The following is a 17,274-nucleotide window of genomic DNA, read 5'->3' on the forward strand; positions in this document are numbered from 1 at the left end:
AAACACACAAACACACACACACACCTGTTATACCTTCACCACGTCGTGTGCCCATGGGTGTCTGCCAGTCATACTCTGTGCAGGGCTGCATGACTTTCTCCTGTACACAACCTGGTTTCTTCCAGGGTCGTGACTCGTGGTGGTGGTGTGTGCTCAAAACTCATCTCTTGTTTCATCATGTTTCGTAAAACCGTGTAGAGTTCGTGCTACGGCAAAACTTTGGCGAGACGACATCCCCCTGGAAAAGACCTGACTGAGCTCCTTGTGGGTTTTTCTTTTATTTATTTCTATTTTTTGTAAAGGTAACATTTCCTGACATGTCCACATCCATCACTACATCCTGCAGAACTCAGATCAGTTTCCCTTTCAAGGATGCGAGTATTTCAAAAAAACAATATTAGGGATGCACCATCCCAACCTTTCCTCAGGAAATCTGCTGACACCGAATACCAATCGTATACCAGAGCTTTATCTGCATTTAAAACCTGTATGAAACCTACTGGGGAATCATGGTTGCAGTACGCAAAGCTAAGAGGCTGAAAAGACTATAAAAAATCCAACTTCCTAATTATCAGTGGAAACATCCACACACCATCGTTCAGGTTCAGATTTTGTGCTGCAGGATTAAACTGGTGCTGTAAACAGACACAAACACCGCTGAGCTGCAGTGAGTAAACTGTTTAACAGCAGACTAATGGTGATCAAAGCCTCTGTGTACCCACAGATATGTGGCACTGTCCAAACAACCACCTGTGCATGGCTCCATATTTCTCCTCATAAACCAAAACCTGCCGGCTCAAAAGAACATTTTTCAAAGCTGCTCCCTCCTGTTTTCTGTTTTTTTTTTATCCTCTGCTGCTGAAAAGTTTTTGTTTAATAAGATTTAAGGTCAGTTCTCATTTTATGAGCCACTCTCCTTTATCAAGCTTTGTTAAAGACGTAATAAAATCTGCAATATTATTATTATATTGTGCAATATTTCAAAACGACTTTCAAACAAAAAGTTACAACAATATACTTTTAGACTTAAATTCCACTTTGTGATAATATAATGTTATTTTTACAAAATAGCTACTACTGCCTTCACATTAAGACGCTTTTATGGTGGAAAAACAGGAAGTGAAAAGTCACAGCAGCAGTTTAACGCATCACAATTAGCAGAAAGTGATCCCAGAGCACCAGAGAATATTTTAGATATCTGGCCACTGCAGAGTCTCTTAATAAGGTCAGTTTCATACAGATCTGACAGATTGGATGAGTGCATCCCAAGATAAAACATCACGTCCCGATCCTGCACCTCGTTTGACTTTACACCCATGGATATAAAATCAATTTTTGTCTAATTTAATAGCCATAACAAGCCACTATACTGTAGCCTGCTCCAAAATCAGAGGGAAAATGCATTATATCTTACACGAGCCAATTAAAATCAGAGCTTCAAATAGGTTTTGGTCAACAGCTGGTCTCCGTCACCCTCCTTCTACTCCTCACAGATACAGGACATAATGGCAGCATCCTTCCTGCCCTGGACGTCACGCAGTTCACACCTCCATCCTCGTGGAATCGTCAACAAAACTGACAGCAAACCAAACATCGCTGCTGACGGATTAGCAGTGTTTTTAAAGCAACTTTTGCAATTTCATTAATGCATGCAGTAAATGGATACAGTGGGACACACAGTCTGCAGTTCTAGGTCAAGATAACACCCTGTGGCTGAGGCTCAAGGATCTTTTCAAAACACTCAACAATGCTTAGTCACAAAAGTGCTACGACTGCTCTGCTCTTAAAAAGGCTGCATGTCACTCCTGTGCAGCTGATCCACTGACATCTGACTCCGGTGCCCTTCAAAAAAAAAAAAGTGAAAACAACAAAACAAAGAGAGAGACGGAGCAAAAGACTCTGTTCTTCTGGGTAAAGAGCATTATACTCTGTCAAACCCTGATTAAATAACTGAATACATTTAAATAAAAGATACTGACAGTTTTATAAGATCAAGTATAAAAGTGCGGCACAGTATATTTCTTCAAAGATATCTTTTACAGCAGTGTTGTTTACAGATTTTCTATAAAAACAAGAGAGATTAAAAAGCCCATCACTATCTGTCTTCATATTATGTATTGTTGAAGTTAGGCTATATGTTGTCATGTATGACATATCACCACACATTTTGCCATTTGCCATGTCAAAGTGTAAATTTTAATTTGTTTTCTTCTCAGTAGAAACTTATTTAATAATCGGTGTACTGTCACACTGATCCTTCTGATAAATAACTTGTATCATCCAAATCAATAGTGATGACAAGGAAGAAATGTTTAGTGCCTATGAAACTGCAAATATGTGAGAACCTAGATGTAAATTATTTGATCTTTTTCCTTTTCCAAACAGAAAATATTAAGAAGTGCCAACATTAAAACCATGAAACACATCCCCAGGTTGGCTGCACTTGTTACAGAGTGAAGTTATAGTGAGAAGAACATACATGATACCCTCTAAACCCTCTAAACCTCCACCTGTTACCAGCAAAGCGGTGCAGTCACATGGTTGAACCTGTGAAAATCACTGAATAAAACTGCATTAATATGATGAATAATTCATGTCTCACCAGGCCACCACCTAGTATGTGGACGCAACAGCCTCTGGCTGGCATTAAAGGTTTGACATCTACTTGTGCACGGTGCACACACACACACTGCTTCCCTTAAACCAGAACTCCTCACTCATGGACACACAAACAAACCAAATCTGAAATAGGTGTTTATGTCAAGGTCATACACCAACAATAATTAGAAAAGGAAAGCGGACATATAATATGATTAGATTAAATATACAGTATGTTATGTAACTCTGAGTCAGCAGAGTGTAGTCCCCTCTCCTCCCCTGGTCAAGCTCCCCTCACTCATCTTGATGTGACATATACCTGAGGCATTTAGCCCGAGGCTCAGCTAAAGAAATCTGTAAAGACAGACACCCAGAGAGAAGAAGTGCTGGACACAAGCCCACAGCACACACACGCTCCCCTAAAGAGTAAGTTGAAATCCATAACACAGACTCTTCATCATGAATGCCAATATCGCTTTCAGGTAAGGAAAGGAAATAAAATTGATTTAACAATTCTACAAAAACAGTTTAATAGATAAAAACAGCATGTTGCTCTAAAGAGGAGTGTGACAGCAGTACGCCTGCCAACATACATTTAGTATAAAACCAGGGTCAGTGTCACAGAAACACGGCAGTGTTAAACACCACTGCAGAGAGAAAAGAGATGCAGTGGTTCAGTGTGTCACCTCACAAATCATCATCTAATCAGTTCACTCATGAGATCTAGTGGATATTTGTACAATGTCCCTCAATATATCAAGTCCATGAGAATGAGCCGTAAGTACAGAGATTGATGGACAACCTGAAGACAATATGCCAAGATGTTTCACCCTCCGTGCTTGACAACAATTTACTAGAGCAACACACTGAAAATACACATCTTCATTATTCCCTTAAAGCAAAAGTTCATGAAGATCTTCTGGGCAAATATCAATAGATGACAGGTTTTAAAAAGGCTACTAAAATGCATTTACTGTAGCCTACATTATAATCTATTCTACACTTTTCTATTGGAGTCAAAGTTTGTTGGTTTTGTTTTGTTTGTCGAGATAAGCAAGTGAGAATCACTGACAATGGTTTAGTTCAGCTGTCTTCCATTTCCTTCGCTTCGTTTCCCACACTGTCCTTTACCACCACATGCACTAGTTGTGACATATCGGCGTGCCATATTTCAAACATGTTGGCATACGTTTGAGAAACGGCTGCTGCTGCTGTGCAGTATGTAACCCTCAAAACGCCTGCATGTGCTTCAGGCCTAGAAAATGAAATCTTTGTCAATTCAAACTAAGCTGTCAGCCTCGGTGCTCCAGTGGGGCCGGCATCAGAGCACCGAGTGCCAGTTGTTAAACTTAAGGTTGGGATGTCTGCCCTCTCCTCCTGCTGCTGCAGATCTACAGCTGCATGGAGATGTGAGAGCGGATGCCTGTGGCTTGCAGCTCATGAATGTGACTTCTAAGAACGTTAAAACATTTGTTAGTCGAAGCATCTGCAAGGATTTTCATGGAATCTTCTGTGATACGCTTTGATTGTGTCTCAGTGAAATTTCTTTTGCATTTTTAAAGACTATACTGTCACGGAGAATGTGCCGTAAGAAGGATGCTTTTTTTCCTTCTTACTTGATGTTTTGGTGAATTTTGGGATGCTTTTAGGGATGTCTCAGTGCTTTCAGGCGGCAAATTAACTTTGTTTTGGAGCAGTAGACTCCACAGATATGAATAATAAGAACACAATATCCCATATCAGAAATTGAGCTTTTGCATTTTAATGCAGCACTTGAGTACATGCACAATTTAATTCTTTTTTGGGGATTCTCCAACAACACAGCACTTTCTTCTCTCAAAACTCAAAACAGAGTATGGAGCGGCTGGCCCGATCAAACTTTTATCATGAGAAGGGAGTCTCAGACGCACACTAAATACAGCTGCAGATTAGCGTCAAAATGTGCATGCATATTAATTGTGGCGATGATTTCTGGGGAGCAGAAAGTGCAATTGAGATGTTGACAGATGGACATTTATAAACAACTTCATATTAGGATTTTCAAATGAATAATCTGACAGACCTTTTGAGATGCATTAAAATATGTACAAGATTCAAAATGACTAGTGTAGCTCATGCCTCATATAATTAAGACTCTGTGTCAAGGATAAAACTCAATCCAGTTATTTATGGACCTCTGTCCGTCCTTTGGCAAAACACTTATTTTGCATATAAAAAGTGTGGGAGTGTGGTGCCAAACCACTTGACCTTGGCCCGTGGTGTTTTCCGCTTTGGAATAATCTCTGCTATCTTTAGCGGACGCTCAAACTTAGGCTAAAACCAGCGTATGGATGCACAGATTAAAAATATGTTTGAATACATATTATGGCCTGCAAAGGGGTTATTATAGGCTAAATGCTATTCGATAATATATCTCTTAACCAGTTACAAGGTTTCTCAGACTGATAATAACCACTATCCAATTCAATCGCCTGACAAAGAGCAATTCTTCCCAAGACTGATGCTCCAGCTGTCACTTGAAGCTGACGGACAGTTTCCATGACAACAGTCATCTTCCTATTTGTCCAAAGAGCAAACACAGATTTGTGCTTCTTTTTTTCCATTTAAACTCTCATGAAGTAGGCCTATAACACAGCCATGTTCATGTTTATATTTTTGACAGACAGAAAATCAACAACAACAACATGGCCTATTGTAAGTTTTCTACTTGAGGACATAAGAGGACAAAAACATTTCAGCAGCAGTAGCTTCTGGAATAGCCTCAGCACAGACCTCTGTCACTCTCACAGACAATCAACAAGTGAGTGGACGACAAACCACTGAATGATTAGGAAGAGAGAAACTCAAAATATTCAAAGCCGCACAAGACTCTGCACCAAGAAATAAGCAATAACACACAACAACAACAGTATGAAGGCGCAGCAGCACACAGTGTGACCTCCAAAGCCCCAACTTGCTTTAGTATTGGAAGGAAAACACACATATAGGCCTACACACAGCCATGCTAACACATTTAACCCATAGAGAACAAGACGGTAGAGAAACAGCCACAAAGACAGACAGATGCCATGATGGACTTACTTTTTAGATGAGGAAGCTGCTCTTCTTTCTTCCATGAAGCTGTATTGGTCCATATATCCATAACATTCTAGTGTCTTGGTTGTTGCTGTGGTGGCCATTTTGCTTTTCTGTTGATGCAGGTGTGTAGATATCCTGTGCTCTCCAACATGACACATGACAGGAACAATGAGGGAAAAAGCTCCATGTCGCCTGTTTTAGTTTATCCCATGGTTTATCCTGGACCTACAGCGTCGTGGACATCAGCAAAGTCCGGGGGAAGAGTTTAATCAAAGGTTGATAGACAGCACCTGGCGTCTGGTTCAATCCACAGGCCGGACTCGACTTTCAGAGTGTAACGCCATCTTTGACCACACATGCTGGAACGTTGACTGTCGTTACAACCCAGGGGGCGCTGTTTCCCCTGATTAAAAAAAGAAAGGCGCAACAGAAGAAGTCAAAATAGCACTGAAATGTAGGCTTTTTTTTTTTTTTTTTTTTTTTTTTAAAGCTCGACCTTGTATTTTTATGTCATTCATACATTTTATTTTTGGAGAGCATGTGTCCACTCATTATTTTGGGGCAGGAAAAATGAAAAGGCCCACAATGTAGAAAAAACAACAACAATGCAAATATATGCATGCAATCTTCTTAAATTAGATTATTTATCTTTATTATTAGAATTAAATTTCCAATTTATTTGATATTGGTTGCTTCATCCATTCATTTTTACATTGTGCCAACCAACCCCATGAAGTGTGCCAACCAACCCCGTGTCGGGGTGAGCAGTATGATTTTATTCATAAATAAATGGATTTTAGAATATAGGCTAGGTGGACATTGAAATGTGTTTAGTTTAAAGGAGTATTATCGCAAATCCAAATCCTTAATTCGGCCACTAGATGGAGCCAGGCGGAGCTTATCAGATATAAACAAGTGGGCAGCTGTCAGAGAGAGAGAGCAGCCTCGTTTAGTCCCCCCCCCCCCCCCCCCCCCTCCTCCTCCATGAACGTGCAATCGCGGGAAAAAGAAAACTCGCTAGTGGAAGCGGCAGCTCTACGTCGCGCACAACCACAACAACGACAACAACAGCAACTGAAACGTCCTCCTCCTTAATAACGCTGAGAGGACAGCTAAAGAAAGACACGGGACGTGGAGACAAAGTGTTCTACCAGCGATTCAGTGACTGTGACAGCCTAACACTGCTACATTACTTACTGTTGCATATTTGTCCGGTTCAGGGGTCGGATTTGCGAGTTCCGAGTGCATTTTAACGCAGCAAGCGCCGGGCCGGCTTGGATCATAACAAAGACAAATGCTGCATTTGCCCCACGGACACTACACTGTTGGCGATTTTTTTTGTAAATTTAGTTATGGCTCCCCCCGACCCATCTTTTGCATATTTCATCTTATTTTATGCTATTACTGCTGTATTTGCGATAATGCTCCTTTAAAGCTGAGACCTTAACCTTTCATTTAATGCTGGTTTGAATATTCTCACATAAATGATGCCAGAGTGCTATGGCAAAGAGTGAAAAGTGTGCCAACCAACCCCGGTCTCCCCTATTGGTACTGGTTCTGGTACTGGTACTGGTTCTGGTTCTGGTTCTGGTACTGGTACCGGTACTACTGGTACTGGTTCTGGTTCTGGTACTGGTACTGGTACATAACCTACTGCTGATGACAATTTTTTGTTAGCCGTAGTTGTCACACTCCAGAGTAAGTCACCTTTATATGTAGCCTATATTTAAATTATTGTACTATAATATAATAATATGTGTGTTGTTGTTTGGATGTGCTGACAAGATAAATCCCCCATATTACATGTATCAGTCTTTCTGTGCAAAGTTGGGCATGCATGCATGCATATTTTTGCATACTCATCATTGCTACATCTGGTCTGTGTTTTTGGCAATGATATGCCAAACCCACAGGTGACACAGGTGCAGGGTGCATTCATCTGCAAGTTGGACACTTTTATTCACATGAAGAAACTTTAGCCATTAAGGACACCAGGGACCTGACCGTCATTCCTCACAGTCACACAAAACAGCAGAGTCCACATACCTCCAGATGGCTTTGTCTAAAAACAAATTTGGGCATAAAGTAGTAGGCTACCTGTCACAAGGAGAGACTGAAGGAAACCACTTTTATTGAAGGAAAGGATTATGATTTGATTTAGGAAAACCTTTGAAGTAAATACTCTGTCCTTCATATGAAATTTGCCCAAATACATTGGAGCACACAAACAGGGACTTCGGGTAAACACTGACATTTATTCAATTCAAGCAGCAGGAGGGAATTCACAAACCCACTTCTCTGATTTCAGCATGTCCAACTGTGCTGATTATAAATTAGATCTGAGAGAAAAACACCGCTCAGCAATATGGAGGTCAAGACAATTTGGAGCAAGAAATAGTCTTTAAAAAAAGAAGAAGAAAAAAAAGAAACGAGACTCTAAAGAACTCTTGGCAACTAAGTGAGACAAGCGAAGGAAGCTGAGTTCATCAACAAAGAAGCTCTGACATTTATGAAATGCACAACTCTGCAGAGTAAACATCATCTCCAGCAGTGACATACCTGTAGTTTAAGTCACCTGAACGCTGAGAGTTTTGCTTAGAAGACAGCACAGCTCAGTCTCAGCATCGCTTTCAAAAGAAACTGTCAAAAGAAAGTGAGAAACAACCTTCTTTTTTGGGGGGAAAGGCAAAAATCTAGCACCGTATGACCGGACTGTGCAGTGTTTTTATTCAACCTGGTGTCATTCAGTTTCTTTCTGCCCTTCATCCGTTTGATCCTCTCCTACTCTCTATTCTCACTTATACTTTATTTTAATACAACCAGACCCCAACCAAATCCATCCTCCTGAACAATATCACCCCTACAATAAGTAAAAGATAGTGATTGTGCCATGATTTCAACTACTGTAGGCTATATGCATTTGTAAAACAGTCACTCCGCAAATCCGCAATTGCATAGAGAAGTTTAAATGTGCAGAAGGAAAAGTCCAACCTTGCCCTGGTGGGGAAATATCAGCGACTGTCCCCATTAGAAAGTAACAAAGTTTGTCCAAAATCTCCACATCTGTTGCAAAACATGGTCATAGTGGTGTCTAAAAAACTGGTTAACTTGATGACACTACATTTGCTGGTCACACTATATCAAAAGAGCGAAAACCAATGACAAAACTCTTGACAACACTTGACCAGCTGACCAATGGTGTAACATTATCACTCAGTCACTGTCAATGGTGTTGACTCAGTCAGTCAGTAACCCATTGACCCATTTCAAGGCCTGTCCCAGCATGTAGCTCACATATTCACAGTATAATACAGTATTGCATTATGCATGTTCTAATGTCATTTTGAATTTGGTTTTGTTGCTGCCCTAATTCTTCTTTTCATTTGGGTATAAACCACAATATCTATCAACCCGACACACTCAAATTCCCACAAAAAGATTAAAATGTTCCTCATGTATAATACCTTCAAATTCAGTGGATTTTGCTTTTTTTTTCAGGTTTCAAAAAGCCTCCCCAAGTTGCTCTGTTGTTGTATATTTCCACCTCTTTTGCGGTCTCTGCTCTCGTATGTCTCTCTCAAACACTCCTCTCACAGTCATCCCATTCCCGCAGTTTCTTCATGGATGGCAGAGCACTGTGTCAGCTACTGTCACACGTCTGAACGTTCAAGTGAAGGCTTCAGAGATGTATTTACTGTACACTGATGGAAAAAAAGAAAATATTTTTCTGAGCTAAGGAAACAATAGTCGTAGGTTATACACTTTTCCCAAAAGGTATCATTTTTTAAAACCTTTACCAGTGTGTATTGAAACCTGTGAGCAGCCATTCAAATTTGACATGAAAACTTAATGTAGCCTGAAAAAGAGTAGGAATATGTGATTGACAAGTGCCAGCAAGAGGAGATCAGATTCCTCAGAGCTTTCAAAGCCCCAGTTTCACTGTGTATCAGCTGGTTGTACAGAATTTGATCAACTGCACATTTGTTTAGGAATTTGCACTAAAAGTACCATTATGAGCCAAGACTGGTCCTTTATAATCTAATCTCGTCTTGTAGAAGAACCATCTAAAAGACCTTAATTGACCTAAAAGACACCCCAAAAACCCAGGACAGATAAATATGATCGGCTGGTTTACGTATGAGGTAATAATGGGGGTGCAAATCTTTGCTCAGGAGACCCCCATAAATTAGCATTACCAATCTTCACTTTTATTGACAGTTATATATTTGGTTTCTAGGAGATTACGTCATCATTATACTCCCCGAGTGAAGATGTCTAAAGACGGCCTGGACAAGGAACAGCAGGGGTTTTCAAATTTCCGATTGATTCAAGAACTTTTCAATGTTGCTACAGGGATGTAAGGCCGTGGGGAGAGCTGCTATAAGCCTCTTTTTAGATGTAATGTCTCGCTTTAATGAGATCTGCCAAAAGCACTTCATCACAAGAAAGAGATAGTGATGGAGTCAATAAGGTCAATTTAGACGGAGCAAGAAAGAGAGTCTGTTCAGAGTCTCCCTGCAGACCCAGCAACAGAAACTCTGGGCTAACACCACAGAGTGCAATTATCAGCTGCACAAAAGGTTACAGGCATCTTTACATTTCCCACAAATCTGGATACTCCATATTTTATCTGCTCTAACTCCAGTAGAAAATCAGCATAGATCAAAAAAACTAGTCAGAGTGTATGAAGAAAAACTGATACATTCATTTTTTATTTTTTTCCCCCCTCTTTTTAGGATAAATGCTGTGAGTGTTTTCACTCATCCTCTGCCAAAAAAACAAGATCGGCAAGTCTCCTTATGTCTATTCAGTCGAAAATTTAAAAAGAAGCAGGTATATGGAGAAGTGTGCCAGATACCCGAAGAGTGCATCAGTGGTATTTGTTCAGAGGAGGACCTGACGGAGGTGATTGGTCAGCGTGTCTGAAGCGGAAGCAGAGGATAACAGTGTTTCTTGTGTAACGTGTGTGTCCTGCCAGCAGGCAGCCTCTGGGGCGCCTAAGTGTACCATCTGTGACCAGGTCTGCCATGCTATCATACCCTGCACCTCCGCCACTGATGATGAGGATGGACGCGCTGGGGCACATGACTTCTGCTTTTTGGCTGCCAGACAGGAGCCGACAGGAAGCAACGTCATTTGTTTTCCTCTGTTGACACAGCGCTCTTTAATATCAACAGAAATAATAACAGGGAATGAGACAGACTCTGCCTCCAGACAAAACGCTCACTCTCGCCTGGATATGCTGAAATCAAATTGTTGTTATTGATCTTCTCATGTAACTCTTTTTAAGACACAACCAGCCCTCAAATATAAAAGTAAAGTCCTCCTAATGTTATCTAAAGTGATGCTCCACTATCTTTTAATCTTACAGTCTGATAATCTCCGATTTCTATTCCATTTATGGCAGATTCTTTAATCTAAAATAACATGAACTTGTATCAATTTCTCATGACATAGTGAAACGCGTTCACAGGTTCAGCATGTGCAGGCATCGCAGGACCTCTGCCAAGTTCTTTTCATCTTATCCTTAATGCCCCATCTGAGAGAGGTGTCATAACAAGTAATAATTCAGCAAGGCAGCCACGGGAACACATGCAGCATATATAAATAAATAAATGGACTTATCTACATCACTGCAACTGTTGACCAAATGGCAGCTTTAAGAGATATAACAGTGGGGGGAATTTGTAAAGTTGAGTGATGTTTACCATGCTCTCTACATAACTCAGTTGTTTTTTTGTTCTTTTTTTTCTCCAATGTGCCACCAGGCCATGGTATTGATGAGCAACTGCCAGGAGGCTCCCAGAGGACATGGAGCTAAAGCTGCCTGTGCCAAATGCCATCAGATCTGCAATGCAGTGTACATAATGCAAGACATATATTAATACTTAAATGACTATAGCCGTCGTAATTTGAGTTACTAATGATGAGATTAGATAGATACATTAGAAGCTCAAAAAAGAAAAAAGGAGATAGATAATTACCTTGTGACTGTGTGTGTGTTTATCAGATGTAGTGACAGGTGTATACATGTTCACTAAATGCAGCAGAATAATCATTAATGTTATCATAATGTCATCATCTTAATGTTAATAACACTGAAAAGAGGAAACTCCAACACCATATTTGAGTTACCGAACGCATCAAAAATATTAAAAGCGTTGGGGAAAAAAAATAAAAAATGAGACAGACACGACTTTCACCACACGTTGTACATCAAGTACTGATAATGTTGACTGTGTTAATGTGCGATACTCACACTTTCTTCAGTGACTTCTTTCTGCCTCCGTATACTCCTCGCTGGAAGACGTTCTGCCCTCAAGTGTTGTGATTACACTTCTTGCTTTCCAGCATTTCAACATAATTGACAAGCGATGCTACTTTGTAGTCTGCAACCTCGTTTCAAAGGTGCTTCCCAAAGCGTGTTTGATCTGGTTTTGTATTTTGTGTCAATGCTTTGCTTTCCACTCAAACAGACACATGCATCTTACATTCCTATATCAGCTGCCACCCAAAATGGATTTGAAATGATCCGAGTCATAAACTGGTTGGAGTTCAGAGCAAACATCTGGACAATCAGCTGTCACTCACCTTGATCGTATGAGGGATTGATACAGTATTTCTCAGACTCTGTGTGTTTATCTTTGTGCAATTGTGTATTAATTCAGCTTCTTAACTTAATGGAAAACTTCTCATAGTCTCTGTCTCAAACACAGATTTAACCAATTATCATGGGTGTCTTCCATTTATCTGTGCCAGTTCTTACTGGTTGTTGACACTGAAATGGAACAGAGCCGTTTTTAATGCTATTATTAAACCTGCTCTTTTTCTACTTCTGTGAGAAACACCTATTATTACCAAGATTTTTTTTTTTCTAGCGATTGGAAGGATTTGTTTTCCACAAGGTTTTGAGTAGACTAGATTTATGTTCTGCAGGTGCTTGAGAAAATCATTTTCAGTTAAGTCCTGCTTCACTACCTGCCTCGCATTGATCCTCGTATTCAACCTCAAACTAGGGGATTCAATAAATGAGCGTTGATTTCGCAGATGCTTTGATGAACAAAGATGAGATCATGAGGATAAAATTACCGTGATGTAAATGATTGATCGGTGGTCTATCGTTGGTGAAATATCTTAAAGCTTAAAAACTACAAACCCTCTGTGGTTTCAGAATTTAATGAGAACCAGGAAACATTCAGGGGGGAAAAAAAGAGAGAAAGAAACAAAAAAAGGGGGAAATGTTGCAGCAGTGAAGGGTGTCAGTATGGGCAAATATTCATGATGCTGTCAGAAAGCTCAGGAAATCAGAAAAGCATGTGGACTAAGCTCCCTGCAGCTCTCAAAAGGATCACTGACGTCCATCACGGCACACTTGGTGACACGTTCCATCAGTTAAATACAAAGCATGACAAGGAGCTCCTCAGGAATAACTTACTGTTTAACTCAGTGCTGTATTCAGTGGAAAAAGAAAAAAAAAGAATCACGAAAATCTGTCCCATTGCAGTCATAACATCTTTAGACACTACACAAGACACACTGAGCCTCTGGTATTGTACATTTACTGTAGTGCCTTAAACTAAATCAAACAGCTACTTCCAGGAGAAGTGTTGGGGCTTCGTGGGAACATAGAGTATCTGGAAGTGCAGCCATGAGTTCAGGTTCCTTCTCAGAGCCAGACGTCCTCAACTACAACTCAAGCAACAAGCATCAATGGATCCTGGTCGAGGGAGGAGGTGACCAACATCCAAGGACCTGTGCAACTGAACTACAGCGTTCCTTGGCTGCTACACGAGGTCTCTCTGGAAAGACAACAGTCAGTGCTGCACTTCACAAATCTGGACTGTGTGGGAGAGTGTCCAGATGGCAGTAGACAGCAGCTTGGAGTTTACAAAAAGGCAGTGAAAGATTTCTAAGTGCATGATGCAAAAGACTGTGGTTTGATTAAATGAACATGGGAGACTTCAGCCATAATGCAAACTGATATTTTTAGTGCGAGTGCAGCATTACATTTGGCAGCATCAGTAGTTTTAGTGCTCCGCGCTGGGAGACAGGTTCACTAGCAATGATGTTGGGAACCACCAATTAAAGCAGATATTACATAGCTGTTTGCATGTATGATTCCTCAGGGAACCGCACGTGCAGTTCTGTCGTCCAAATCCAACACACACTTTGCTCACATTATTTATAAATACCAATCAAAAGAAATGAACATATTTGATTACTAACTTCTCATGTTCGCTGATGATGTGCACCTGTGATCGCTTCATTTGCAAAGTATGTCCCACAATCCACACAGAAGCCATTGTTATTTCTCATCTAACCTCATTAGAGCGCATAAAAAGCTCCAGATCTCGTTGGATGTTCGATGTTTTTATCCCACCAAACAGAAATCTGTCTTAACGGTCTTAACCACCGGTATTATTTCAGGCAAATCCAATTTAAATTGTAATCGCTTTTGCATCAACAGAACCTGACAGAACAAGTGCAATAATGAGAAGCTAAAGTGGGGAAACATCAACATCACAGCGATGGCAGAGCAGAAGTATGAACAGGTGACAACACACAAGAACATTATGGGAGGATCACAAACTCTCCGTTCAGACTGTGAGGATTATGAAGATGAGGGAGGCCCAGGGACTCCAGCAGCTCCTGGCTGTAATCCTGAGCCTCATCTCCTGCTGGCTCAAGAATCCCTGCTGGTTTAAATGGTTACCAAAGTTATTATAAACTCTCCTGAGGCGAACACAAATGTCTGTACCAAATTTCATGGCAACCTTTCAAAAATAGTTAAGACATTTTTATTCAAAACTGCACATTTCAGCCTCACGGTGGCACTAGAGGACAAGTCAGGGATCACTATGGGGTCAGTGGGAGCATCCTCGGGGGAAAGTAAACTTCCAGCTCATTAATCCATCCAACAGTTGTTGAGATATTTCAGCCTCAAAGTGGATCAACTGGCCGACTGACAGACGCTGCCAAGCACAGAGCCACACACCATCCTACCTAAAAAAAAAAAAAAAAGAAAGAAATATGGATGCAAGCGTTTGTATGTGGGAGTTTTCAGGCAGCTTTGTTCATCAAAAAGGTATTAATTATGTATTTATATTTATTGAGGGATTTAGATTCTTTTATGGCGTGAATGTAATAATTCAAAAAATGTGATCCTCGACCTGATAGAAAACTGACAAAGGATCTGTGCAGGAAAATGGGGAGGTGGGCGTTAATATGAGAGGAGGCAAAACACAAACACAGAGAAACCAGGTACACTTTTATGAATATGGGCCAGCTTTCATTTCACACTTCACAGCATATACTAAACCTCAACTTATTTCAATTCAATCTTCTTATGTATTAAATAATTCATAGGCCTTGTGGTATTTACTATTCTTTATGATTGGAACTCTGCTGTCCTAATCTGCATTTAAATGATGTGATGTAGTATCTTAATTAATACATTTTTGTCATTTGGCCTCTTTAACAACTTATTTCTGTCCTGCAGACAGACGAGTGAGGGGGGTTCTTTACACGAAATGACCATCGCCTGAACCTGGCTGCTGTGGTAACCAGCGGAGAGAGCAATGTGTCAGACAAAAGGTCTGTTTGTGAAATGGAAAAGCGTTGATGGAAATAGAGGGAAAGAGGGAAGGCAGAGAGATGGTGGAAGAACAGATGGTGATGTGGTGGAGGGAAGTGTCAGGCTATACTGAAAGTCTGTGGAAAAGGTAAGTGTGTAGTTGTAGTAGAACCACAGAAAAGAATTGGAAAAGGGGGAGACAGATGGAGGACAATGAGGGACGAATCTGGAAACGAGCACGAGATTGAGAAAGTTCAGAAAAAGGGGTTTACAGAAGAGTTAGTGCAATCGTCAGGGACAGGGTTATATTTCAGTGGGTGGTTATAGATCAGTGGACACTGTTATGAATGGAAGTTTCCATTGTTGGTTGAGGGGTCTACTTTTTTTTTTTTTTTTTTTTACAAACCTGTACCTTTGCTACACACAGCATAATATCAGGTTGTGTTTATTACTGACTGATTTTTATAATACTGTATACCAGTGGTTCTCAACTGGTGGGTCGGGACCCAAAAGTGGGTCGCGGACCCGTTCTGGATCGGTCGTGGACAGCTGGTCAAAAAAGTAAATAATTAATTCAAATGTTGGATGTTGGACATGTCTTTTATTTTGAAAAATAACTTATATTGAAAGGCACGCGTCACGTGAACACATGAAGTTGTAATGGTCCTCCTCACTTTCTTATTATTTGCTCTGAATGCAAAGATATCAGTTTCTTATTAATGTGGCCTGAATGCAGTGAATCTTGATTTGTTTTGTGGGTCTTTATTTTGTGCAATTTGATATTTATTCACTTTTGTGAACATGCTCTGAATGCAGAGATGCATCAGAGGTCAAATATATCGTTTTGTTGGTCTCCATTTTGTACAGTTTGATATTTTTTTTATTCACTTCCGTACATGCAGTTGTCATGGTCCTCCTCAGTTTCATTCATGTGCTCTGAAATGCACTTTGCTCAAAAAAGAGCAAAATGAGTTTTTAAAGGCTTTTTAAAAAAAAATCTTGGTTTGAATTCTATAAATGTGGGTCACAACTTAATGACCATGGGAAAATGTGGGTCCCAGAGTGAGACTAGTTGAGAACCCCTGCTGTATACTAAAATGATTCAGTTTGACTGCAACACATAGCCTACAACATTGCTCTTTTTTATGAAAAATATCTGAGAGCTTTAGGAAATCTATCCACAACTAGTAAATATTTGATAGTCTCTTACATTTTTATAAGTGTCCAAAAAAGTTCAAAAAGTTGCTTAAAAGAAATTTTCAGAGAAATTTTCAGAGTCATGATGGAATCTAAAAATTCAAATCAGGTTTGTAAAATTCGACTGGCGAAATCCAGACACTGAAATCAAAGATGAGGAATTCTGACTTGAACATCCACTAACAAGGTTAAATTAAAAATTAAAATCTTCTTCACGTTTTTCAGACCACAAAAAAATCTGGTAAATTGTGAAAGTAAGTTTTAAATTAGAGAGTTTTTAAGAGTTGATTAGGGACATTAAAGCATCCTATTGGAGGCTGACGGACTGGAGCTAGCTGGTTAGCATGCTAATTCAATAAAAGAAAAGACGTGATAGAGACAAGAGTTAGCTTCCCAACACTAAAGACAGCCCTTGCTGAGTTAAGAAATTAAGTTTGTTGTTGGACATGAATATTTCTTCTACACTGATCAAAGTAATGTTTCTTCAATCATTTCAGATTTGTCTAAACGGTGATAGTGAAAAAAAACATTAATTAAACTCTTGTTTGTTAATTGTTCTCATTCAAATTACGTGCTGGTTTTCTACCCGGAAGTAGTTGTAAACAACAAGGCGATTCGTTCTGTATTTGTACTTCTGGATCTCAGTGCTGCGTGCGATACCATTGATCATAGCAATTTACTGCATTAGACCATGAAACTGGAATTAATGTATCTGCCCTGAAACTGATTAAGTCGTAGGCCTACTTATCTGACAGGTTTCAATTTGTTAATTTAAACAATGACCATTCAGAGTACAGTAGTTTATATATGGTGTACCGCAAGTTTCT

This window comes from Trachurus trachurus (genome assembly GCF_905171665.1).
Source record: "Trachurus trachurus genome assembly, chromosome: 12".
NCBI classification, from domain to species: Eukaryota; Metazoa; Chordata; class Actinopteri; order Carangiformes; family Carangidae; genus Trachurus; species Trachurus trachurus.